At 35.9% G+C, this 26682-nt stretch overlaps 1 pseudogene; it reads right to left on the bottom strand.

The window, feature by feature from the left end:
- Positions 1 to 11841: 11841 nt before the first annotated feature.
- LOC113351691 lies at positions 11842 to 15081 on the bottom strand (annotated as a pseudogene).
- Between the last annotated feature and the right edge of the window lie 11601 nt (positions 15082 to 26682).

Raw genomic sequence — 26682 nt, 5'->3', positions numbered from 1 at the left:
ATTTATGGAATGAACTCTGGTTTGTGATGAAGATTTTGATGTTTTTTCGTCTGTTGTTGCTGCTGATGATGGAGAGGATGAAGATGATGAAGATGAGTTGCTGCTGCTGATGAATAAGATGAAGATGACGGAGTTCATTTCAGGAATGAACTCTGGTTTGTGATGAAGATTTTGATGTTTTTTATTGATGGAACGAACTCATCTTCTACTACTGTTGTTGTTGTCAAAGATAGATTTGTTGTTGTTGAAGATTTAATTAGGTTTTTGTTTTTCTTGATGTTTGCGGCGATTGGTGATGATGATGAAGATGAAGACGAACTCAAGATAGATCTGTTGTTGTTGAAGATTTAATTAGGTTTTTTGGTTTTCTTGATGTTGCTGCGATTGAAGATGATGATGAAGACGAACTCTCAAACCCTAGAAATCTACTGCTGCTGTTGAAGATGAAGATTTATGCGTTTTGTTGTTGTTGCTGCTGCTGCTTAAGATGAATTTCATTACTGGAATGAACTTCATTACTGAAATGAACTTCATTTTTGGAATGAACTCTGCTGTTGATGAACATAATCGTTTATATAGGTTTTTATAAGGAGTTCATTCCAGAAATGAACTCTGGTTTATATAGGTTTTATGAGGAGTTCATTCCAGAAATGAACTCTGGTTTATATAGGTTTTATGAGGAGTTCATTCCAGAAATGAACTCTGGTTTATGTAGGTTTCTGTTCTTAATAATGAATTTTTTGTAGAATTTTAATGAAATAATAAAATTCGTTCATATGTGATTTAATTTGGTTTTTATTAGGTTTTCATTTGTAAGAATGAACTTTGATGGTTCATCACACAGAATGAAATGCTATAAGAAAATGAGTAAAAATTAACAAGGAATGGTACTTTTGTCTGTTTTATATTTTTAAATAATTATGGACCAAACAGTAAAGGCGTTTGACCAAAGGACTAAACAGACATGGGCCCACCTAAAAAGGACCAAACGATATTTTTCCCTTTCCTGTTTTGGGCCTCTTCCATATTAAGATGGGTTTCCTTTTATTAGTCATTTCCCAAATTGAGGTAAGTTTCCTAATCTAAGTATGATAGAGCTAGGAAAGAGGTCAGTTTTGTAACTGAGACTAATACTTGGTGGTCAAGTTCGTGCTCTTTATATATTACGACAAGAATTCTATGCTTATAAACATCTAACCTAAAAGAGTGGTAAGGTCTTGTTTTTAGGTTTTTGGACTCTTTGTTGGGAAGGGTCGTGTGCTACCGTGTATGTCAATATTAGTGCGAGAGAAATTTTTAAGAGAGAGGATTTTGGTACTCTAGTATTTCAGGTTTAAGTTTCTAAAGTATTTCCATGTTTACTCTATATTATTAGAAACTGTGAAGAAGGTTATGGAAGAGAAGGTACGAGAATAGTTTGAATAATGATTTAGATAGTTTATTTTTAAGGTTTCTCAATGATGTTATTGGTAGGTCATGTTAACTATTTTGTTTGGGTCTTCTCTTGTGGATTGCATAAAGAACATGTGGTGGTCTTTGATTAGTGAAAGTTTTCTGGTGGGATTTGACTAGGATGTAGCATGTAAAGGTGAACCACATATATCTTGTGTGGTTTGTGCTTTTATCTTCCGTGTCTCTTATTCTTTCTCCCTGTTTGCTTCAAGATGCCAAATTTCCCAAAAGAAGCAACAATAGTAATTGGAATAGCTTGATATGGAAAATAGATTCTTATTTTTCATCCTGCCAACCTATGCTTGAGCTTCTCAACACATGGTCTGAAACAATTTACTTTGTTTACATTGGATGAATAGTGGAGAAGTAAGATATTTATTATCAATAGATATCAATTGAACTCCCACATAATTGCTGAGTGCGACTTTGTGTACCCCTTAATTAACCGATGTGCACGTTCCTCCGATTCCTATTCGTCTACATTCTAAAATGATTTTCTTAACATATTTTTAGTTATTGATATTTAATCTTCAAAACAAAAATAATATTTAATATGAATATATATCGGGAAAGTTAAAAGAGCATGCTTTATCTCCCTCCCTCTGTTATTTCTTCCTATGTCGGACTCCTCACTGCATTTTCTAGTTTCTTCGATTTCCTCTCTACAAAATATATATATATATATATATATATATATATATATATATATATATATATATATATATATATATATATGTACGAGGTGTGATTTCAATCAAGTGTTTCTATGAATAATATCAGGAGAATATATCCATGTGATTATATAAGATATCTAATGGTTAGATGCCTAATGAGATTACATTTCAGAAATCAGAAAAAGTTGGAGAAACATAAAATTATGATCTTGAAGGTCAATAATATAAAGATCCTGCAAATGATTTTTAATTTAATTACTTAAGGATGAACTATGTGCTTCTGCACAACTATATTCTATGAGAAAATTAGCTATATTATCGTGGACCATTCTTGTTGGGCTTGGTTATGTATGTATACTTGTTCTCAAATGGTATTCACATTAGCTCACTATTAAGACCAATTGAGAATCTACGTTTAGGGAATCCACTTTCGGATTTCTACATGGAACTATCTAACTTATTATGATCTTCATGTTACGAATAGGTGCGGTGAGATATTTAAATTGATTTTTGTTGTTTAACATGAATGACAGTAAATCAACTATATTGTGGTTACGATTAATACTCCATCATGCATCTTCAATTACATCTTCAAAATCAACCAACTTCAAAGGTAATCTAGGAATCACAGAGAAACATGGGAGAAGGCCTTAATTAGGAAATAGAAGAACTTCGTAATTGTGCAATAAATATTTTTGAAGGAATGACAAATCTTTAAAATAATAGGAAACGTCCATTTAAAACTCGACTAATAGTAGTGTAGGGAATGTGCACCTCCGGGTGCACAAAGTTGAACTCATAATTGCTAATGTCAAACTACTCTTAAATGTTTCCACCAAAGAAAATGCCGAATTTACTATAGTTGATAAGTTGACAAAAAATATAATTAATTTTGTTGAAAAGAGTAAACAAATATTTTTAGATTCCACCATATTAACATTGCAGATGACCTTGCAATCACCGACAAAAGGTGATGGTTTATAGGAGCCTCTTTGGAAATCCTCATACCAATAATTAAATCAAGACTTTCGGCATGGATAAATAGAGTTCGACACAAAAAATAAGTAAGTAAGGACAAAGAGGGCCACATTTTCTTAGACATTTAAGGGATTGTAAAACTTCCCAATAACCCCATTTACCAGAACAACAAGGTTGATAGTAGAAATAAAGTGATAAACTAAATTGCACTATTTATCATAGTAGCCCATTTTATACATCACATCCATATAAATTTTTTAATCCACCCAATCAAAACCCTTAGCCATATCCGTTTTTATACCCATAATACTGATTACCCCGTTTTCCCTCTTCTAGTTCCCATATCATGAATGATCTCATGAGCACTGGAAGTATTGTCAAAAGATTTTCCTTTCAAGGATAATAGCTGATTAAATTGGGGGTGCAATTTTGGAAAGAAAATGATTCATTCTTTTGGAAAGTTGTTTTAAATTATTTTATTGGTGGTGTTGCATAAAGATATGAGTCTCTAGTGAAAGTAAAAGTTGATGTTTCAATATTTGGTGCGAGAGATAAGAAAGTTGAATTCATTTTCTTTAACAGAAAACCAGAATTGAAAAAAATATTAGACCATGTGAGCAATGTACTCACCAACCATCTCTCAGTTGGCTTGGAATAAATTTGGTGGAAAACCAATAGGACTAGGAGCCTTATTAATCTCCTTGTTGAAAAATGATACTTTTGACTTCATGAGCCTCAGGAGCAACAGTGTGAATATCATTACGAGTGATACAATGGTGGTAGGAATGAGATAGATAATGTCAATGTCAAGATTAGTCACTTTAGTAGCATCCGTCCCAAAAAAATGTTCAGTAAACCAACTAGTAATATCATCATTTTTGGTGATCCAACCACTTTTCATATTCATGGTAGACTTAATTTTGACTTAATTTTTAAAGCATCACTCGGTCGAACTCGCAAGTTTTACCATCTCAAGCTTGTTGTCAATGTTTAGATGTACAAAACTATATCTTGATTTCAAGTCTACTAAAGTCAACTCTCAGACTAGGATTAAAACATGGTAGTTGAGTATCAGACATCACTGAATAACCCTCGAAGAATAAAGACTGAAGAACAAACAATTTTTTTTTGCGAGAACTTCATCCACAAAGAGGTATGTGAAGGCATGTGAGGCATGTCCTATTTTACTCATCTTATATATATATATATATATATATATATATATATATATATAAACCATTCTATCTCATGGGACATTGTCGTATAAATTTATTATGTTTGATATTGCAAATTAGAAATTTCAAGTTCAATCTTATCTTAGTTAAACTATTGAAAATGATTCGAGCAATTGATGTTTTAGGTCATTAGCAATAATAGTTAGAATAAATTATTTGTTCAAGTTGATCATTTGGAAATTTCCTAAGCAACAATGCATGTTGTCTATGGCTATTGGGAACGTTTTAAATTTAATTATGAGAGATATAGAACTACTTTGTGCAAGGTACAAATACTTGTATGTGTTACCTAATCAGTATGAAATTCTGCGAATCTAGAGGTTTGCAAGATGATTTGCGAACCCTTTACATCAGAGTTCGGGAATGTGAAGAAGGTTTGCAAACCTATTTGGAAATTCCTATGATCTGACTTCGCAACTAACGAAGGTTTTCAAACCCATATGTCCTGACCTTGTAAACTGCAGTGGTTTGCAAACCTATCCAGTTCACGAACTGTCCTACATGATTATGCTCGCTTTTGATATAATTTTCATAGACAATTCTAAGTCGACTATATTAAAAAAATCAGTTTAGGCTTGTGAAACTTTTATTCAAAAATAAGTTCGGGCTTGTGAAACCTTTAGCATGTTCTACAGAATTTATTGCATCATAATTGAGTTTTACCTCCACGAAATGGAGAATCCAAGTAAGATTAAGAAGCAACACTTCTTCTTTACACTAATGCCGATACTTGCTAATAGTTAAGTTGTTGAGGTATGATAACCAAAACAAACATAATGCATAATAAAGAAAGAAAACGAGTTTTTTTATAGATTTATATTTTACATATCCCACCAAAGAGGAGAAAATAAGGATGATCACACCAATCCCACTTAATTCTATTTTCAAAACTTTGTTTGAACTGGACCTCAATATGTCGAATAAAAATCTGCATTTCCTTCTGACAGAAAACCCACAATTCATGCGAACATATCATTTTATATACCCACATCATTCAATGTGGTGAATATATTGTAATGCATCATCAGGTTATTAAGTACACCACATTCGAGTAGTCTTCCATAATTTTTCAAAATAGTAATCACACTTAGGACTCCGACAAAGGAGATACTCAATCATTAATCCATCCTTTTAATGGAAAAAAAAACTAGGGTTTCCAAAGTGAAGCAGATAAATAACAATGTAGTCGTGGGAGGGAGAAGCGAATAACAATACAGTAGAACTTCGATAAATTAATTGTTTCGCTAAAATAATAAAATTCTCTGGTCCCAACTATGCTTGGATAAGCTAAATTTTAACTCGATAAATTAATAGCTAAAATAATGTTTTTCTTTGGTCCTAGTGTAGCTAAGTTAATAAGCGCAAGGCTGACATATTTTAGGCTGGCATATTATAATTTTTTTATTTCTTTTCTTTGAATTTTTCATTGACGGAGCTTCGAATCTAACCAAATTTCTTCGCTACTCAAATCCATTCTTTCCCCTCATGACTCATTTATTTTAATTCAATTTCCTTGTTTATTGTCATTTACAAAAATAAACGGATTATCCTTATGGTAGTCTTCCTCAATCTAAACAAGCCATAAATCCTGATTAAAATAACCGATTCTTCCAAATTTGAATGGATTTATCTCTTATTTTTTAAAAGAAAAATAAATGTAATAGCATTGACTTTTTCTTCAATCATGAAAATCAAATCAAATGAACAAAAAACTACGTTTTTCTATTACCTCTAGATTGTTTCTTGTTAATACCTACCACAAAGTACTTTCCATCTAAATGGAGGACCAAGTTCACTTGTGAGAAAAGATCTTGATATTTTGGTCTTTTCCGATTTGATGATTTTTTTTGTATATATATATATTTTCATTAATTTGTTACATCAAACTTTTTTTTTTATAAGAAAAGAACTTTTATTCAAAAACTTTTAAACTGATACATCGTTTTTATCCTTTTCCAGAGTATCATTAAGAAATTCTGGAGGATAGTCATGACATACAATATTACCAAATGATCTTGATTTTTTTGCTAGAGAATCAGCTACTTCATTAGCTTTTCGCTTAACATGTTTACAAGACCGGTAACCAAAGTTTTTAAAGATTGAAATGCATTTTTGAACAACACTATTTGTTTTCCAATTTATTGAATTAAGACTACCATTAATGACATTCACTACATTAACACAATCTCCTTCAATTTCCAGAATTTGTTGTTACATCAAACTTATAGTGGTATTTTCTACAAGAATTCCTCAACTACATTTTCTGCAAGAATTCCTCAAGTACCATGATCATAGCGATGTTACAACTTCCTGAAATAACCATGATTTTTATGACGGAAACATGAACTATATGGTTTTATGGCGTAACCATGAACCATGTTTATGGCGGTCAAACAACAACAAACAAACAAAGTTTGTTTAAAGTCACTCACAATACCTCGTATATTTCATCACCATCCAGATAGAGACACCATGCTATTTGGGAGATATTACTGCGATCCTTTATGCTATGCATCATGCTATCCACCATATTTCCAGAGAGGTAAAGCAGACGACAAATGTACCAGCAAACCAGACGGTAGACATTTCATGGGTGTAAATATACTTAATTTCGAAAAGAAATAATAAGACTTGATTAAATTTGATCTTCCGCCGATGGTAAATTATGTTCATTAGATTTTGCATAAATTTATTGGGAAGGAGGATACCTTAATTAGTTTGAAGAAAATTGTTTAATACAATTTCTTCTCTAAAAATGTACAGAAGTAAAAGTAATGGCTGGTGGAATTGAAAAGCAATGGCAATAACAGTTGCATGGTATCACTATCAACAAAAGCTGTGGTAGACCACTATGTAAGAGCACCACTTGTATAGCGGAGAAAATCAAACAAGCAGTAAGAAAAATCTTCGAGGCTCTAGGCACCTATCTTAGGATGGACATTTATCTATCTATATATATATTTTTTTCTTCTTTCTTCTCTTTTTTTGTAAGGGAATTTTGATAAAGTGATCCAGTAGAGGGTAAAAAAGGTGTCCCCGCTTTTTTGCATTTTTCTAAACTGTCCTGTTTTTTATAAATAACACTTTCCATCCCGTTAAATGCAAGGTGGCAGTTATCTCACCTGTTAAAAAGTCATATTTATCCCTGAACTATGTCGTGAACTATGAAGTATGAACCCTAACCATGAACCATGAACCCTAAACCCCTAATCATGAACGATATCGTGAACTATGAACCCTGAACCATGAACAACGAAGCCTGAACTATGAATCCTAAACCCCTAACCCTGAACTATATCGTGAACCATGAACCCAGAACCATGAACTTTGAACCCTGAACCTTAAACTCCTAATCCTGAACCCCGAACCCTAAATCCATGAACCGAGCTCGACGAACCTGAAAAAATGAAGTAGAAGATAAACGTGACAAGTAAAGGGTAAATAAGTAAAAAATTGGATGGAAAACTAAATTAGATGGAAAAGTTAACAGTGGGGGCAGTTTTGAAAAGTTGAAAAAAACGGGGGCAATTTATTATACCGAAATTGAGAGTGGGGCAGTTTATCAATATTCCCCTTGTGTAATTCTATAAGCATATTTTTGCAAATTCAAATTTGTGAATTGAGTTTTCCATTGGTTCACATACAAGTGCATACCATTATATAGCAAGGCTGAATTGGGGGCCATGAAAACTAATTGGGTGCCAGGACACATTTTATATCCACATCAAAAGATATATGGGGCTTTCAAAATGATGGTGAAATAACTATTTTACCCTTCTCTAATAACTTCTTTTCCTCCCATTCTTCTTCTCCTCCGCTCCCTCTCTCCCACTGTTTCCCATTCCATTAACGATTTCTGAGAAAAAATTTTTATCACCGATTCATCGTCGTAAGTGAACTAAAAAAATTTAGGTTTTCAACTGCAAAATTGCAGTTACAGTTCCAGGGTCGTTAACCACGGTTTTTTATTACTTAACGATTTTTGATATGCATGTTGAATTGATAAAAAATCATTAACCATTAGGGTGTAGTAGATAACGACCCTAAACCTGGTTTTCTGCCCTAGAATAGTGTCGTCTAGGGATTTCTAAATCGCTAACGATTCTATATGATACAAAATTTGTTCCCTGTTCAAAAAATAGGAAGGGTCGTCATGTCAAATGGTTGTAGTCGTTAACTATGTTGAAGGGTCGTCATGTGAAGTCGTTAACGATGTTGAAGGGTCGTTTGGTTTTATAAATTTTGCTTGCCGACCCTTGATCTATGAAATGACTCGCTAGGGTCGTCAGTATATAGGAATGCTTAATTAACGACCCTAAGAGTAACATCTTCAGAGAATAAAATTTTTTAGAGTCGTTGGGTTATAAACATATTAAGTTAACGACTCTATATGACCTAACTAGCTGGAGTCGTCAATTATATCACACTTGGTTGACGATTTTTCATAACCTGCAAAAGTTGCAGGTTTGAGTCGTCAAAGGTTGTGTCAAGTAATTGACGACTCCTTAGAGTCGTTCGTTTATTACCCTCTCGACTTAACGACCCTCACTCTGAGTAGTTGCATAGTGTACATGAATCGACCACTTGGGGCATCATTCATACAATTTGAAGAGTATTGGAAGTTTACCTGATTGTTTTGAGCTTCGGGTTCTTCATTTTGAGAATTGGTTCCTTCATTTTGAGCAATATGATTCCTCCACTGGAATCCCCCCAAAACTCAACTTCTTCCTCTCCACAACACAAAAACACAATTTTTCTTTTATCAAAATTTTATCCCTAAATCTGATTTTAATCTAATTAAACTAATTAACAATTAATTAACTTAATTACCACTAATGATTTGGAGTAGTTTAGCCATCTAAAAAAGTTGGGGATAAAGGATAACTCCCAATTGCTATTTCATGACCTTTTTTGTCCTGTAGTTAGGACCCCCAATTATTTTTCCAGGACCCCCAATTCAGCCTTGTTATATAGACAGGTAAATAACTGCATAGCAGCACCCTTTTGTTATCATGGGATCCCTACAAGATCAAATAAACGGACGCGTATTGAGTCGATCTCTGACACTCGGGCTCTTCAACCCACAAACATGTCATTGGAGTCGAGAGTCTTTGGATCTTAGGCGCCTCTTCAACCCACAAACATGTCATTATAAGAGAAGGATATCAAGGGTTAGGAGCTGATTGCTGATCAAATTGTCTGCTAGAAATTTACCTATTAGAAAAGGATACATAGGGTTAAGAGATAAAAATGCTACCTATGCCGTCCATCTCTGGAGCCATATCATATATTAAACGAGTAGTGATAGACCGCAAGACACAAAAACACAGAACCTTAATGATCCAGCGGATTTGCAGGGACGGGTTTAGTATGGATTCCACCCTCTTGTGTCACATCGGGATAACCCACAGGCTTGGACCCGCGGGATGGGACCTACACTAAACCATCCTGCAAATCTGTCGGCTCACTAGAATTCTATTTTTCTTACGGGACAACCCGTGGGATTGGGCCCGCGGGTTGTCAATCACTACTCATGGCCGTGGGCCTTACATGTTTCCCCGACATAAATATAATGATGATGAATAAGCTAAACAGGTAAAAAAAAAAGTATCTTGAGCAGTTTGTTGTGAAGATTATTATTCCATTGAATATATCTTTTCATGGTTATGGATCCTTGCGATACTTATAGAATAAGAGCTGTAGCCCATCTTAAGTTAAGTGTTTCTCTTTTTTCAGCTGGAACACATGTGCAGTAACAGAATCAAAAGCACTAAAATGTTCTTGGTTATACTCATCAGTCATCACCTGTCCACCAACAAAAATTACATCTACACGGCAGAGAAGAAGACTATATACTGAAAAACAAAAAAAAACAATTGGGCTTAGATTGTTTCACCTTTGCCAGAAAAGAAAAACAAGGAAGAAAAGCCTTATTAAGACAAACAAAAATGAAGAAAAGACAAATTTGATGTTATTTAGCCATTAGAGCCACCAAACTTTCGTATCAGTTATAATAAAAATAACTAGCTTGTTAGTATTTTTGGCTTGACACTGTTGAATTGAGCTAAATATCGATTAAAATCGGAGACAAATGAAAAATCACAATGGTTTCTAAGGAGAACTAAAGAAATTCACCAAATAAATCTTGAAAGGGTGTCTGATGTAATAGACACGAATAGATCACATGTAGAATCGGTTTGTCCTGGAACAGTTTCTTACACCGATTATTTTTACACTTGTTATAAAGCTATCATCGATGGAAAAAAGTTGTTCTAGACAAAAGATCCTACATCTAATCGAATCGCAATAACTATACATCAAATCCTTAACAAGCATAATAAGGTAAAACATTTGTTCTTGTTAACCTATACAGCAATTTCTTAGATACTGCACTGGTTGAAGCTGAGCTTGCTTAAAAGCTCTGGAGGCACTTGACAGTTCAGGAAGCCTCACTGATCCTTATGGATCCAAAGATCTCAATGAGAATCCATTATCTGATCTACTTGATATAGGCACGGTGTATTATAAATCAAAAGAAATGCAAATTTAAACATTTATTTCATAGGTTCGAAGTATGACCAATACATAATATTACTACCCATGTACTGTTAAAACTAATCCAACTCAGAAAATAAGTTTTTGAGAGAAAAGAAAATTATACCTTACACAAACATCGTCTATTCCATGAAATCAAACCTATACATGAACCTGACAGGTATAAATTGGAGATTCAAAATCCTTCCCATGTCAAATAACTTTCAGGTTCATGTAATGGTTTAATTCAATGTCTTGGATATGAATACTTCACCCTCTGAGACACTAGAACTGGTCAAATATCATGTATTACATGAAATCAAACCTATACATGGACCTGAAAGGTAGAATGAAGATTTAAAATCTTTCCCATGTTCAATAACTTTCAGGTTCATGTAATGGTTTAATTCAATGTTTTGGATATGAATTCTTCACAAGATTATCAGGATTTAGGATATTGATGGATTTTTTAGAGGACATAAACATCATGCCTTTGAGATACACTTGAACTTCTTCCTGAAAAATAATTTCTTCAAGTGTTCAAATGTGTGTCCAAGGTATGGTGATATATCCTCTCTCTCAAACACTAATCTCATAGAGAACATCTGCTGCAAGATGCTTTAGGGTTTTTTATCTTTTTATTTTATACTGTATCCAAGTTCCAACCTAGCAAACCCTACTGAACCAGGAAACCCAATATTAGCCTCTAGTAAAGGATCTATTTACAGCTGCAGTCAAACTTCCAACTAAAATTAAGGATCTACATTGCGGAAGTTACACCAGACAAACGGAAATACGTACAAGATAAGATAAGGTCAATTGACTGACATGGTTAGTTTGACATAACTCATACCTCGCAAAGGGTGACATGCTTATTTTGGCATTTTCAAAATAAATCCTTAAACTGAAGAGTGAAGACCTGGCAAAAAGTTACTATATCAATCCTGAAATTCCTAAAATTTAATGTTCTATTTCAAGGAAACTAAAGAGAGACCTAAAAGGTAAAGCCACACTTGAAAGAGTGTCCAAATAGTGAAGAAAGAGTTCCAACCTGGGTTCTGTGGCAACTTGGCTTGGCTCATGTCATCTATTTGAAGAATCGTTATTGCTGCTTCTGTTGCAAACTGTATTATCTTCACTTTGCTCATTGCGGGTTCAATAATACCAGCTTCTAGATTGTTGCGTGTGGTTCCCGTTGTAAGATCCAGACCCATGCTTGAAAGAGGCTGCTTGTCTGCCATCGTTTGCGCCGTATGGTGGTCAGCTCTAAGTTTTGCAACCAACTCAGTGGCATCCTATGCAGCATTTACAGAAAGAACCTCCAGTATGATCAGAAGAGCTTCAGCAAACTCCACTACTGCCAACTGTTCCCAAGATCCTATAGTTGTTGCAAGATACTCCAAATACACAGATAATGCAGACTTGACAGCACTTCCGCCAGCAACCACCACATTGGACTCAAGGGTCCTCTTGACAATGCACAAAGCATCATGCAAGGCTCTTTCCATCTCGTCGAGCATGTAGTCATTTGCACCTCTGAGGAGTGACGATACAGCAAGATTGCTCTTAGTCTCTCAAGTCATAATAACATCATCTCAGAAATGTGTTGTTCTCCAACTTCATCTGCAAATCCATGGACTGATGGATCTAATGTTTCTTCTCCCTCCATGTCAGCAAACATGAAGACCGCGGTGGCGCCAGTTGCTTTAGAAACATGACACAAATCTTCTTTGTGAAACGCCTTACTGCAATTGCCCAAGCTTCAACAAGTACTTTAGTGCCATCATTAATTCATTTTGTAGTTAGAACAACTTTGGCTCCCGCTTTCAATAGTTTCTCAATGCGCTCCTTTGTCATGTCAGCTTCTCTCCGTTGAATTTTTTTTTAGGTTCCCTTGGTCCATTGACCAGGACTTGGACACCAATCTGCATCTTCATCTTCTGAAGATTAAAATCAAGGCATGCAATTCGTGCAGGGGAAACTCTAGTTCGCATTTTCTGTGCAGAACGACAACTATTGAGCATAACCCTTCAACAAATAGCTATTCTTTGCACTTTGACCATGAGGTTTTAGAACATTAATCCCCTTGATCGGGTATCTAATTTTTCCCAAACATCGGTTGTCTTCACTGCTTGAATTCCATCCACAACCAAATTCACAAAAGAAGCACTAGCCCCATCAATTAGTTTTTAAAGATATGCTTGTCTTAGCAGGTGTTCGTAATTGACCGTCTATCTATTACGATATGAGTTTAGATTTTAGTGTCGAGTGAAGGCTACTTACAAGGCAGGGAAGGAGGATCATGTTCAGACTAACCTTCATATACGGCTTCTCATTCTCAACCAGTCATTCGTCACAAAGGAACCATATGCAACAATAAGGAATTCATTCAGTAATACATGAAAGGAAGTCACTCCATAGCTTTTCTTGGCTAGAATGAACCTATAAACCCATCGATCTTAAGCACAAGTTCCCAACATTAACGCCTAATTCCTTTTTATAACCCGAGAAGACTTTAAACATATGAATCATACAAGAATTGGCAGCATCAGTGTTTCAAGAGAGCCCACATTAGTGCTACCCCTTTCCCACACCACCCAATGAGAACTTACCAATATATTCGGTGGCATCAAAACTTTTCGTCTTTGAGGTTTACCACCAGCAACATGTTACATGCACCTCCTGTTCTAAGCAATCTTAACCAAGCCATCAGGTGAACGAAGTGATCTGAACCTTGAAATTAGGCAACTTAACTTTGCTAATCCAACCAAGCATGCCATCTACATCATCATAAATAGCCTACCACTATCAAACTGCAAAGCAGTCCTCTCTCATATCCCACAAGCGAAATTGTTATCATTTTTGCCCCTTCATTAACAGCATCCCCATGATACAGATACCATAGAGGCCCTAGAGGGCGTGAAGTCTAAAACATCAATTCACAGTCAGAAACCCCACAGGTTGAGTTTGTTCATTTTGTTCTCATTTTTCCATTCAATTAAAACTTCGAACAAAAATCCAATCTAAATAATAACATTAACTGACGAAAATCCAATCAAAACCTAATTGAAAGAAACACAGGTACCCAGAATTAGTGACCACAAAAGGGGAAACAAGGCAAACCCTAACATGAGAATAGACATCAGATGTTAACTGAACAAGAAAATGCATGTAAAAGAGAGGCTTTAACTTACTAATTTCACTTTATTCCTTCTTAAAGAGAACTTCAAAGTGTATGATTCTTAGGTTAATGTACACTCAATTAGTTTCCTGCAATCCGACCAAAAGAAGCACAGCTGGTTTCCCGCGCTTTTGAGAGACCAAGACTTGTTATACTTGTGGTCTTAATTGTGCCAGTGGGGCAATCGCCCTATATGGCATATAAGCTGTTAGCTGTGTTCTCTCTTTTTCTACTGCTAGGCCTTTTTTATCCAGGCACCAAGAGACGGACGGAGCCAGATAATCTGATATGTTTTTTTTTTTTTTTTTTTTTATGCTAAAGATGAAAGATTTATCAAACTGAATATTTTTTTTGATTTATTTAGTACACTGTCTTGTATCAGCTGATTCTCAATGATACTAGGTGGTGTATCATATCAGACTTTAGGGACTCTAAATTTTCTGCTAAACTTTGCTAATTTGTTAGCAAGTTTATTACAATGTCTAGGAACATAATGACATAACCTATGAGGAATGGATTTTAAACGGTCTAATGCATCTATCGGAATATTTTCGTTTTCCCACGCAAGAACTGGTTTTGTTGTATTGATGTAGCTTTCGATTCCTTGTAGATCAGTCTCCAAAACTACATGAGTATGACGCAACTCCTTACTCCAGTTAACAGCATCAGAAAACGCCATGCATTCTGCATATTCTGGATTCCTTACTCCTGCATAGCATTTTGCTGAGTATCCCCACCATTTACCTGCAAAATCACGCAATACAAGTGCAACACTAGTTAGCCCAGAGTTACTATCATATGAATCATCACAGTTGATAACAAAATAAGGAGATGCAGGTGGTTTCCACACAGGTTTTGGAGAGGTGGGATTTAGGATAATAGCGCTTTGTAACTGATCTTGTGAATTTAGTTTACTAGTGTAAGCTGCAAAACTAATGGCCCTCCTAGACACTGCCTTTGGATCAGCCTTTTTGTTTTGAAAATTAACCTCACATCGTTCGTTCCAGATAGTCCATGAGACTGTCATAGCATTATTAACCACCCTGGTGTGATGGTGTGTTGCTGGTTTTGGCTCATCCATGTTTCAAAAACTGCAGATGCATTAGTGTAAATTCCTGATAAAACCGTAAACCCACCCGGCACTTGCATCCAGACATCCCTAGAGAACGAGCACGGGAACAAAACATGCATAGTAGTTTCTTCATACTGACCACAGAAGGGGAAGTCACGATTTATATGCTTGCGGTTTCTCGACAGTCTTTCCTTAGTAGGTAAAATGTCAGCTAAGCACTTCCACCAGAAGTGTTTCACTCTTGGCCATTCTTTTATTTTCCATAACTCCTTCAATCTCAAATTTGTTCCTTCAATCTTCAGTGATACTTGCATATTGCCCAAGCTGGTCTCATGAAGTTTATTATAAGCTGACTTGAGGGTGAAAATTCCATTCCTTGTTAGTTTCCATATGAGTTTATCAATTGTAGCAGTTGAAACTCTCATATTTAAAATTGAATCTGCAGTTGCAGGTTCAAAAAGATATGTCACAAGAGAAACATTCCACTCTCTAACTCCATTGAGTAGCAGTTCTTGAACAAAGATATAATTCTCACTGTCACTGATTCCTTGTTTTGGAGATGGTGGAACATTCAAACCTGTTACCCAAACATCTAACCAAATCTTAATTTGATTTCCTTTACCAACTCTCCATATGCTATGCTATTTTATAAAAGGAATTTGCTTTTGCATTCCTTTCCAGACCCACGAACAGTTCTGCTTTGTGCTGGAATGGAGCATACTGGTAGATGGAAAAAAAATATTCTTGCATAGCTTTGAGCCATTGCTCCTTTGAATTAGTACATATACGCCATGCAGATCTGACTAGCAGTGCTTGATTTAAAATCTTCAGATTTTTAAAATCGTGCCCTCCTAGATCTTTATGCACACCTAGCTTTTTCCAAGAAATGATGTATGTTTCTTTCTTGTCAGTGAAACCCCACCAGAATTTATGCCGTAGAGAATCAATCTTCTTGATTGTTTCAGCAGGTATTTGTAGACAATTCATCGAATAAGAAGGAATGCAGTTGGTTACCGTATTTATCATTAATGACTTGCTGCATTGTGACATTGAATCTCCATTCCATGCAGATAGTCTTCCTTTGACCCTGTCGAATAATTTAGAGAAGCATTCAGTCTTCTTTCTCCCAATTAGAAGTGGTAAGCCCAAATAACGTTCATTTGAATTCATCTTTTGGCACCTTCAACTGTCTAGTACGAAGTCTACAAAATCTTTGTGGAACACCAGAACTGTAGTAAACACTTGATTTATTAAAATTCACTAACTGACCTGAAGTCGCACCAAAGTCTTCAATAATACTAAGGAGATTGTTGACATTATGAATATCAACATTGATGAACAAGAGAAATCATCAGCGAAAAATAAATGGGAGATTGAAGGTGCGGTTTGATCTAATTTAATTCCTTGTATCCTGTTGTTGTGTTCAACATGAAGTAATTGGCGAGACAGGGCTTCCATAACAATGATAAATAGGTAAGGTGATAGAGGATCACCCTGCCTAACACCCCTTGTTGGTTGATAAGTGGTACAAGGTGCACCATTAAGGAGAATCGAGATTTTTGTAGTGCTAGTGCATTGCATTATCAGATTACACCACTCTTGACTAAACCCCATTTGCTGCATGACATATATTAGAAAGGACCATTCGAGCCTATCAAAGGCTTTTAACATGTTCAGTTTCAAGGCAAGTTGCTTGATTGGTTCTTTTTTATTGTTCATTGTGTGAACAATCTCTTGAGCAAGATGTATGTTGTATGATATTTTCCTGCTTGGAACATATGCAGCCTGAAGTGGGGATATGATATTTCCAAATCTGAAGGGAACTGCTTGTTCTTGGTTTTTGGGATTAGATAAACATTTGTAGCATTTAGACTCTTAAGAATAAAACCAGTGCGAAAAAACTGCTTCATCATCTCCATTACATCCATACCAACAATCTCCCAATGTGTTTTAAAGAAACCTGGTGGAAAACCATCCGGGCCAGGTGCCTTCCATGGCTTCATATCCTTTAGGGCTTTAAGGATTTCAGCATTTTCTAGTATTCGAGTTAATTCCATATTGTCTGAGGATGTAATAACTTGAGGAATGAACTGAAGGATGGATTCATTTCTTACAGGTGATGAAGTAGTATGTAAATCACTATAATGTTTAACTAATAGCTATTCCAGATCTTCTCTTGTAGTGCACCATTGTCCACCTTCATATTTTAATGCAGTAATATTGTTTCCGTGTCGCCTTCTATTTGCATTGGCATGATGATACCTTGTGTTCTTGTCCATTTGGAGATAATATTCATCTCTTGCTTTTTGACCCCAGAAATCACTTTGCACTTGATGCCAATGTTCAATATGGCTTTCAATATGTTGAATTTGTTGATCGATGTTTGGATTTACATCTTCTTGTTGCACAGACTCCATTTGTTGATGTAAAAGATGTATATTACTTTGGATATTACCAAAATTTTCTCTATTCCACTTTGACACGTAGCGCCTGGTGGTAATAAGATGATTTGACAACTGATAGGCATGTGATCCATTGACTGGTATTCTCCAAGTGGCAGCGACTTCATCCTTGAGAGATTCATCACTTTCATAACATTGAAAGTATTTCTAATTCCTTCTACTATCTCAATCAGTCGAAGAAGTATCTAGCATAATAGGGCAGTGATCTGACCCAAGTTGAGGGAGATGGATAAGTTTGGCATCAACAAAGTGAATAATCCATTCTCCGTTTACTAAAGCTCTGTCAAATCTTGATCGTCGTATTCCAGTTCCATGAACATTGCTTGACCAGGTAAAAGACCTTCTAGTGTATCCTAGATCCTCTAACCCAGCATCATAATTGAGCTGATGTAAATGGAAAATATTGAGGAAGAAGCAACAAAAGTAGAAGTATTAGAAGTATGAAGAACATTTGGAGAACCACATATGTGATTCTCGTTTTTGAATACCAAATTCAAATCTCCCAGGACCACCCACGGCTGCTTAACCTTTGAACTTAGATTGTTAATATAAGTTCATTTTTTCTCCTTATTGTTAGGGTAGGAAGAACCATAAATGCATGTCAGTAGCTATTCTGGCTTCGAAGGATCATCCTGCACCAAACAGTTAAAAATCCACGATTCTGCATTCACAATTTAAAATTGAAAACCGTCTTTCCAAAGGAGAATTAATCCTCCAGCCAATCATATGGAAGATATTAGTTTGTTATTAGGATATTTGAAAGGTTTGATAAGTTTTCTCATTTTTTCTTCTCCAATTTTGGCTTCTGATATAAAGATAATATCTGGGTTATACCTATATATCAAGTCTTTTAGATGATCTCTAATAGTTTTACTAGTGAAACCTTGGCAGTTCCATGCTAAGACTCTCATTGTAACAGGATATAAATCACATGTAAAAAGATAGCAATGATAAATTAAATGAAATAGACAAAACCTATGAACTTTATGAAATCTTGCAGTAAAAAAAAAAGTAGTAAGAGTAGAGTATATTACCAGATTTGCGTGGCCATCTTGAATTTTATTGGCACCATCCAAAACACTTGCATCTTGATTCTCTCTGTTATCCATGATTATTCCATCCATGAGTTCAACGTTAGCATTATTTGCATCCATAATATTTCCCCACCCCACCATAAGCAGCTAATACAGGACCTTGAATGGAAAGGCTAGACCCAAGGGTTTGAGTATTTTGATTCCTAGCTCTTTTAGTAGTTCTAGCTTCACCCGTATCAGCAACTTGATCCATTTGTTTTTCAATGTGAACAAAGTCGTCACCAATGTTATTCTGGTTAACAGTTTCTTCAGCAGCAACATTGTTTTTAGCTTTGGGGTGCTCTTCATATTCTTTCTGTATCATAGATCTTTCTTTTAAAAATTCAGCCACTTCTTCACATCTGTTATCATCATGATCAATGACATAGCACTCTGAGCAAAGACTATGGGGTTGTTTGACCCAGTGATAACGAATCCAAGTTGCTTCTCCTGAGTTTGTATTCCACCATTCTCCTCTTTTGAGAGGCTTTTTGAGATTTATATCAACCCTTACAGTTATCATATTTCCTGAACGTGGCCTGCAATTTTTCGGATTTGTACTTATTTTCTTTCCCAAATCTTCAATAGTTTCATCCACGACCGCTACATGATGATGTCCATCAGCAACCCCTTGAATTGAACAATCCATTCTTGCTTATCAAACACATAGTCTTTATACGCGATTGTAGTAGTGTACACCTGTACCTCCAACAAGTTTTTTTGGACGATCCATGGAGATTTTTTCAAAACATCCTTCATATCTTTGTCAGAGTTGAACTTAAAAACATATAGATATTCTCCCACAATTCTGACTTCCCTTTTTTTGTAGTTTTTCAATAGCAGGTTTAATTCATCTTTCACTTCTGAGGTATCGATCTCATCATCATCAGTTACTGAAAAAGTGGGGGTACAACAACCACACCCAATATTTCGCTTAGCAATATGTATGGAAAACTTCCAATATACTTTCTAGAGAATCAACTAGACAGTCAGACTCAATCTAGATAAAAGTATATCAAAGAGTTAATATCTCAATCTCTCGATTGATCTATACTCAAGCAAATAGAAATATGCGAGTCTTTATCAAATACTAGAGAGATAACTTGAACCGTACCAAAGACCAATGTTCAAGTATCAATCAATTTCAATCAACAACCAGAGGTCGGATTTCCAATTGATCGATTCTAACGCACAACATGTGATATTTCAATTATAAAGATAACCAATATAATGCGGAAATAGGAATAACACAGACACATGAATTTTGTTAACGAGGAAACCGCAAATGCAGAAAACCTCCGGGACCTAGTCCAGATTGAACACACTGTATCAAGCCGCTACAGATACTAGCCTACTACAAACTAACTTCGGTCTGGACTGTAGTTGAACCCCAATCAATCTCACACTGATCCAAGGTACAGTTACGCTCTTTACGTCTCTGATCCAAGCAAGATACTACGCGCTTGATTCTCTTAGCTGATCTCACCCACAACTAAGAGTTGCTACGACCCAAAGTCGAAGACTTTAATAAAAAAATTTGTATCACACAGAAAAGTCTATAGAATTGAATAAATCTGTCTCCACAGAAATACCTAAGATTTTTTCTTCCGTTTTTGATAAATCAAGGTGAACAGGAACCAATTGATAACCGGGACTTATATTCCAGAAGAAAAACCTAGTATTATCAATCACCTCACAATAATATTAATCGGCGCGGCGTAGAAGATATTGTGGAATCACAAACGATGAGACGAAGATGTTTGTGACTATTTTTATATCTTGCCTATCGGAGATATCAATCTCAAGCCAATCTTTGCGATTGTACTCGCACGATAGAAATAGCAAGATCAAATCACACAACTACAAGAAAGTAGTATCGGTCTGGCTTCACAATCCCAATGAAGTCTTTAAGTCGTTAACCTGGTTTAGAAGAAGAAACAAAAGGTTAAAGGAGACTCTAGCTTACACAACTAGTATCACAGGTAAGGTGTGGGGATTAGGTTTCCCAGTTGCTAGAGTTCTACCTTATATAGTCTTTCAAATCATGGTTTGCAATCAATGTTAGCTTGGTAACAAAGCATTCAATATTCACCGTTAGATGAAAACCTGATTAGATTCAAGCAAATATCTTTCAACCGTTAGATCGAAAACCTAGCTTGTTACACACAAATGAAATGCACGTTTCTAGGTTTGTGTAACTGTACCCAAACATGTACATTTGTTGGTTCAATAATAGTTAACCAAATGGTTAGCCATATGAGCACTTTCATATCAACCATATTCTCCTTCACCATAACTAGTTAAAATGACTCAAATGAACTAGTTAGAGAGTTGTTCAATTGCAAGGAAATCTTACGTAACTACACAAGACACAATTGGAGCAAAAACGATTTGATTCACTCGTATCAGTTCATGAAATTTATAGCCACGGTTTGCAATTAGAATTCCTTAGTTTATATAAACATGAGTTCACAAACAATCGTCTTTAGATATAACCTAACTCAAGTTCGCGTTCTGGGTTCACAGACTTATGTTCCCGGAAGGATTTCTCAAACTCCAGTAGATTTTCTTGGGTCGAGAACTTCCGCTAGTTCGCAGACTGAGTTCGCGGAATTAGTTCACGGCTCTTGTTCCGGTTCTCTTGATCAACAAAGTTCGCAAATTTCGGTTCAAGGAATAAGTTCTTATACATATATGTGTTTCCACAACAATGCTTATATCCATCATTGGTTATATAATCTAAACTTTCATTTCAATCATTAAAACATTCTTAGAGGACGTTATATAGTTTTTATTCACATAACATTTTTCGTCAAAGCATTTTTCAAAGTGATTGAAACATGACATTACTTTCGTCACTAGGTAAAGATGAACTTGGCCAAAGCGAAAGCTTACCAACACATATTTCGAGAAATAGATATGCGAGTTAAACTCGGCTCGAAATAGCGAATGTGTATAATCAAAGTCTATACAGCAAAATGACTTTTGTCTCAAGATAAGAGATAGAGTAGATAGACTTTTGAGTGATATATAAGTTCAAGTCTCCACATACCTTTTTGTCGATGAAGTTCCACCAATTGCTTGAGTAACTCTTCGTCTTGTATGATGATCCGCCATGGAGTTCTTGAGCTCAATTACACTTTTTATCCTAGTCCGAGATTTAGCTATAGTAGAGTAGAAATCGAGACTTATAGTTTTGATCACTAACATTGACAAACATGCTTGAGGTAGCAACGCATGCGAGTTCGACCGAGAAATGCTCTAACAATCTCCTCCTTTGTCAATTTTAGTGACAAAACTATCAATACATATGGAATGCAAAAAAGATAAAGAAACTTATGTAGCTCCTATTCCACATGTCTAATCTTCAACATTACTCGAAATCTTCGTCACTTCCAAGTACTCCAGTGATCCCAAAGGTTGTAAGTTAAACATCATCGTTGTTGAAAATCCGTAGCTATAACAATGAGAAAACATAATTCTCAATCATTGTTATACAGTGTCATAGTATCATTACACGGAATCAAAGTTCAATTGTATCACAACTTTGACAACAATACTATGGTGATATGTATCACTCCCCCTTAGTCAATACTCCATCTCACATGGAAACCACTCCCCCTTACATAATGATCTGAAAACCATATGTATTTGTACTGCTAACTACATATTAATTCTCCCCCTTTTTGTCAATAAAATTGGCAAAGGTACAAGAACGGGATCCTAATGAAATTTCCAAAAGAGATATTTCATGACCAAAAGAAATCATATATCATCTTGTTTAGATGCAATCATAAAGCCGAAGCTAAATGCATTCATCAAAGAGTTTAAAGATACAAGATAACCCCTATAATATTCCACAGCCGCACTCCCCACAAAGATTTGGCAATTAAGCACAAGTTCAATTAAGAACTCTCCCCCATAAAGTGTCATTCCCGAAAGAACAACAAGAGCGACCTTAATTTCGAAAGAAAAGAAGGATTTATTTGGACATAATAAATCACATTCGAGTATGAATTTGAATACAAAAATACTCAATTAAATTAACCAAAAGAGAACCTATGATTAATTTAATCGGAAATGTGATAGACACATTTTTGTGTCCGAATTGTCCTCAGTGTCTCTATTGTTAGTGTTTGATTTTGTACTTATTATGGTGTTTTTATGTTAGTGTAGATGTTTTTGGAGAAATACACTTGTGTGGAAAAAGTTGCTCGAAAAGTGCTATTTGGACCCCTGGAGAAAAGTACTAAAGGCACCCTCATTTTGGATAAGGGCACCCCTAGGCACCCCTCAAGGCATCCGCTATTCGCACCCCCATCTCTGTTAGGGGGAGGTCATCTTCTTCATTCAAATCCCAATTTTGGCGGCAAACTGTGTTCATCAACGACATAGTTTAGGGTTCTTCTTTTGGTGGAGATTTAAGCAGACTCGATGGCTGAAATTTCACGGGACGACTTGATTAAGTTTAGCAGGCATGGTATGATCAATGGTTTGGGTTAGAATTGGCTGGAGCGTCATATGGAATAAATCAGGGAGTTACGTGTTTTGATAAACCCGATATTGCTGTTTTGGATTTGGACGACTTCTAGTGAGATTAAAACGCTACAATCAGTTGGACTGGGCCTGTTGAAGCTAAACAGAAAAGGTAATTGCATCAAATTCGAAGAAATGGGGTTGGAGAATCATATTTGATCAAAATAGGGAGAATATATCTTCTCGGGTTTATTTCCGGGAAGTGTGTGCTGTAAACGGAGGCTTGCGTGTGGAAACTGGGGTTTTGGTGACTTTTGGAACGTGTTTGTAGCATGACAGCTAAGGAGTAACTCGTGGGTTGATAAATCAGCGAAGAAAATCCTTGACTGGCAATGAAGAATACTATCGAGTAATGAAAGAATATATGGAGTTATGACGCATGATTTCGGTGCCTGTTGAGTATAAAAAGGGTACTGGATATCAGAGGAAGGGGACGAAGAGTTTGGAGGAGAACAGTGCGTAAATCAGAGTTGCAGAGAAATCTTTTCTGCTGCTGCATAAGCTGAAGAACACGAAGAACATAGACCCACAGAGACATTCGTTTTGCTACAGTAACAACGACAGTTAGGTTCTATCGTTCCCTGTAACAGTTCGGTTTGTAACACTTATAACTGTTACAAACCCGGTTTTTAATAGTTTTTCTCCATTTCATCTTTGTAAACACCCTTTGAGCAATAAAAATGAATTTTGAGTGTGTTTCCAACATGATGATGAGCTAATTCTCCCACAACCAAGGCAATGAGGAAGCTATTCACGCATGAATAATTGGTAACTATTTTATTCTCTCTAATTTATAATTTATAATTCACTCAATCACTGCTTTGCAGAGTTTTAAATTGTTTGCATGATTTTCTTAATTACTTGTGATTCAATTTGATAGGTTATACTTTGTTTAGATAATCTATGCTTAGGGAATACAATTAATGTTTGAGAATATGCCTGATTATTTGTGAATTAAGAAACAATGGACTTAGAAGATAATTAGAGTTTTGGATTATTTACCATAACTTATTCATGTGTGATAGTGGAATCAATGTCTTGGTTATTTTTAATATCTTGAAATCAATTTTGCAATAAGTTTTCTATTTTCAAGTTTTATAAGTCTAAATTCTTTTGCTTTCACAAGTCTCAACGAACCTATTACTACTACAACAACTTGAAATCACATCAACTTTTGGCGCCGACGACGCGGATTTGTCTTTAAGCTAGAGTTTTAGATTTTTTTAAGGTTTATTTATTTGTTTGTTCTACCTTACGTTTTTGGGTTTTTGTCTTTTTACTACAGATTCTGGAATTTGAAGCGAAAGAAAAATTTGCCAAAGTTTTTGGTGAATACTTAAAGATTTGGAGTTAAAGACAAAGCGAAAAGAGCGAAAGAAAAAAATAATAATAAAAAAAAAAGAGAGAGAGACATTTTTTTTATTTTTTAAGAATTTTTTTTAGATTATCTTTTTCTTTTGCACTATATTTTTGGACTATGGACTTTGGGACTTTATTTATTTATTTTTAAACCCTACGGAAGGGTAGTTTAAATATCAATCGTTTGTAGAGAAGGACGGCGATTACGATATCGCCTCGGCCCCTCGGGTTCGTACATGACATAGGAGTCGTGGACCGAGTCGACTACAAAGGTTCATCCCCCATCTGGTACGGGAGGTAAGTTTGTCGAAACACTCGCGAATCCCCTGTCAGCGAGTTACTGTATTCCTTTGTTTGCATATATGCTGAGGATTTTAAAACGACAGCTTTAATTTCCTAGTAACGGGCAAGGACTGTCCATACAAGATAAGGGTTCGGATTTTATCACCATTCCCTTCTTGCCCGCCGTAGGAAAACGAAACCAAACGCGAACCTAAGCCTAAAATTGACTAGAACGAGACCTATAGGGTAACGAGCTTAATAGGAAAGTCATTTAAAAAATATTGGTTACTCTTTTAAGCATGCTTCAAAGTTCATGATGGTTTATGTGAGTTGAATACACCGCCTTGTAACGCCGGTGAGGCATTGGGTATCAAAGCTCCACTGAGCTTCCCTCGTCTCGATTCAACTTACTTTAACTCGGATTGATTCCAGAGGGGTTTGCTTAAATTGTAACGAATTCCCTTTCGAAGGATTAGAAGCTGGTCAAGAAACAATCTAAGTGGAGCCATCATGCTTTTTGTTTGCTAGAAATCAGTAGGTTTGTTGTGTGGAGTCAGCCTTGTTTGTGTTTTCATAGAACTTCCCTTCCTTTTAGGATTTCTTTCTTTTTCTATTGTTTTTCTAGTGTATGCCCGAGGTCATTAGAAAACAGGCTTGGAAAAGAGATAATCTAGGTTGATTGATTAGTGAAAAACCTAGTAGTTCTTCTTGTGGAAGCGGGGAGCTCGAAGACTCTTCTTTTGAGAGCCCTGTTTTTGGAAACTTCGGTTTTGAGAATCTGTCTCTTCGTGGGGAAAATACCCCTAGTACTTCAGTTGTGCCAGCGATGGCAACTTTGAAAGATTACATGTTCCTAACTAGGTCCACCGGAGCTTCGTGCATTAAATTGTCAGCCATTACGGCTAATTTCGAGATAAAACCTAGTATTCTTCAGATGATCCCTATATTCTTAGGAAAAGATGATGAGAATCCTTATTTTCATATTAGGGACTTTGAGGAAATTTGTGGGACAATTAGAATAAAAGACCTTACGGATGAAGTCTTGAAACTTAAGGTGTTTCCCTTTTCCTTGAGAGATAAAGCCAAGACATGGCTGAACAACCTACCATCTGAATCCACTGAAACATGGCAGGAACTTATTGCTGCTTTCTATATGAAATTCTACCCTAAGCATAAAACTGCGTCTGTTAGGCAGAAAATTAGTGCTAGTGTGCAACAAGAGGGAGAGTCTCTTTGTAGGTTTTTAGAGAGATTAAATGATCTCCTATCCCAGTGTCCTCACCATGGATTTGATAAGATGAAACTCGTAGAGATTATATATGATGTTTTATACTATTCAACCAAAGCCATGGTTGAGTCTATGTGCGCTGGTGAGTTCACTAGTAAAAGTGCTGGTGATGCTTTTACCTTCTTAGGAGTTGTCGCTGAAAAATCCCAACAGTGGGAGTCTTGTGTTGAACCCCCCAAAAGACTCTTGATCAATAGAAGTAGCACAAATATGGTAGATACAAGCTTCGGTTCAGATGCTAAGTTTGCTGCTTTGTCTAGAAGGTTAGAAGCTTTGGAATTGAATCATCCTAAACATAGGTCTCTTGTTGAACCTGATGATAGGTTTAGAGCCTCTCAAGTGTCTAGTTGTGGAGTAGAACCCAGTAACTCGTTTCGGGAAGCTCAGGTTAGTGAAGAGCAAGCCCATGATGTCTATAACAATGCTAGGTTTGAGAACCGTCAAAAGTTTGACCCATACTCAGAGACTTACAACCCTGGTTGGATAAACCATCCTAATTTTTCTTGGTCTAAGGGTCAGAATCAAGGACAGTCTAGTAATTCTCAGCCTCCCCCAG

This window comes from Papaver somniferum, chromosome 2, assembly GCF_003573695.1.
Source record: "Papaver somniferum cultivar HN1 chromosome 2, ASM357369v1, whole genome shotgun sequence".
NCBI lineage: Eukaryota > Viridiplantae > Streptophyta > Magnoliopsida > Ranunculales > Papaveraceae > Papaver > Papaver somniferum.
The sequence above is the reverse complement of the archived record's forward strand: the minus strand, read 5'-3'. Positions and strand labels throughout refer to the sequence as shown.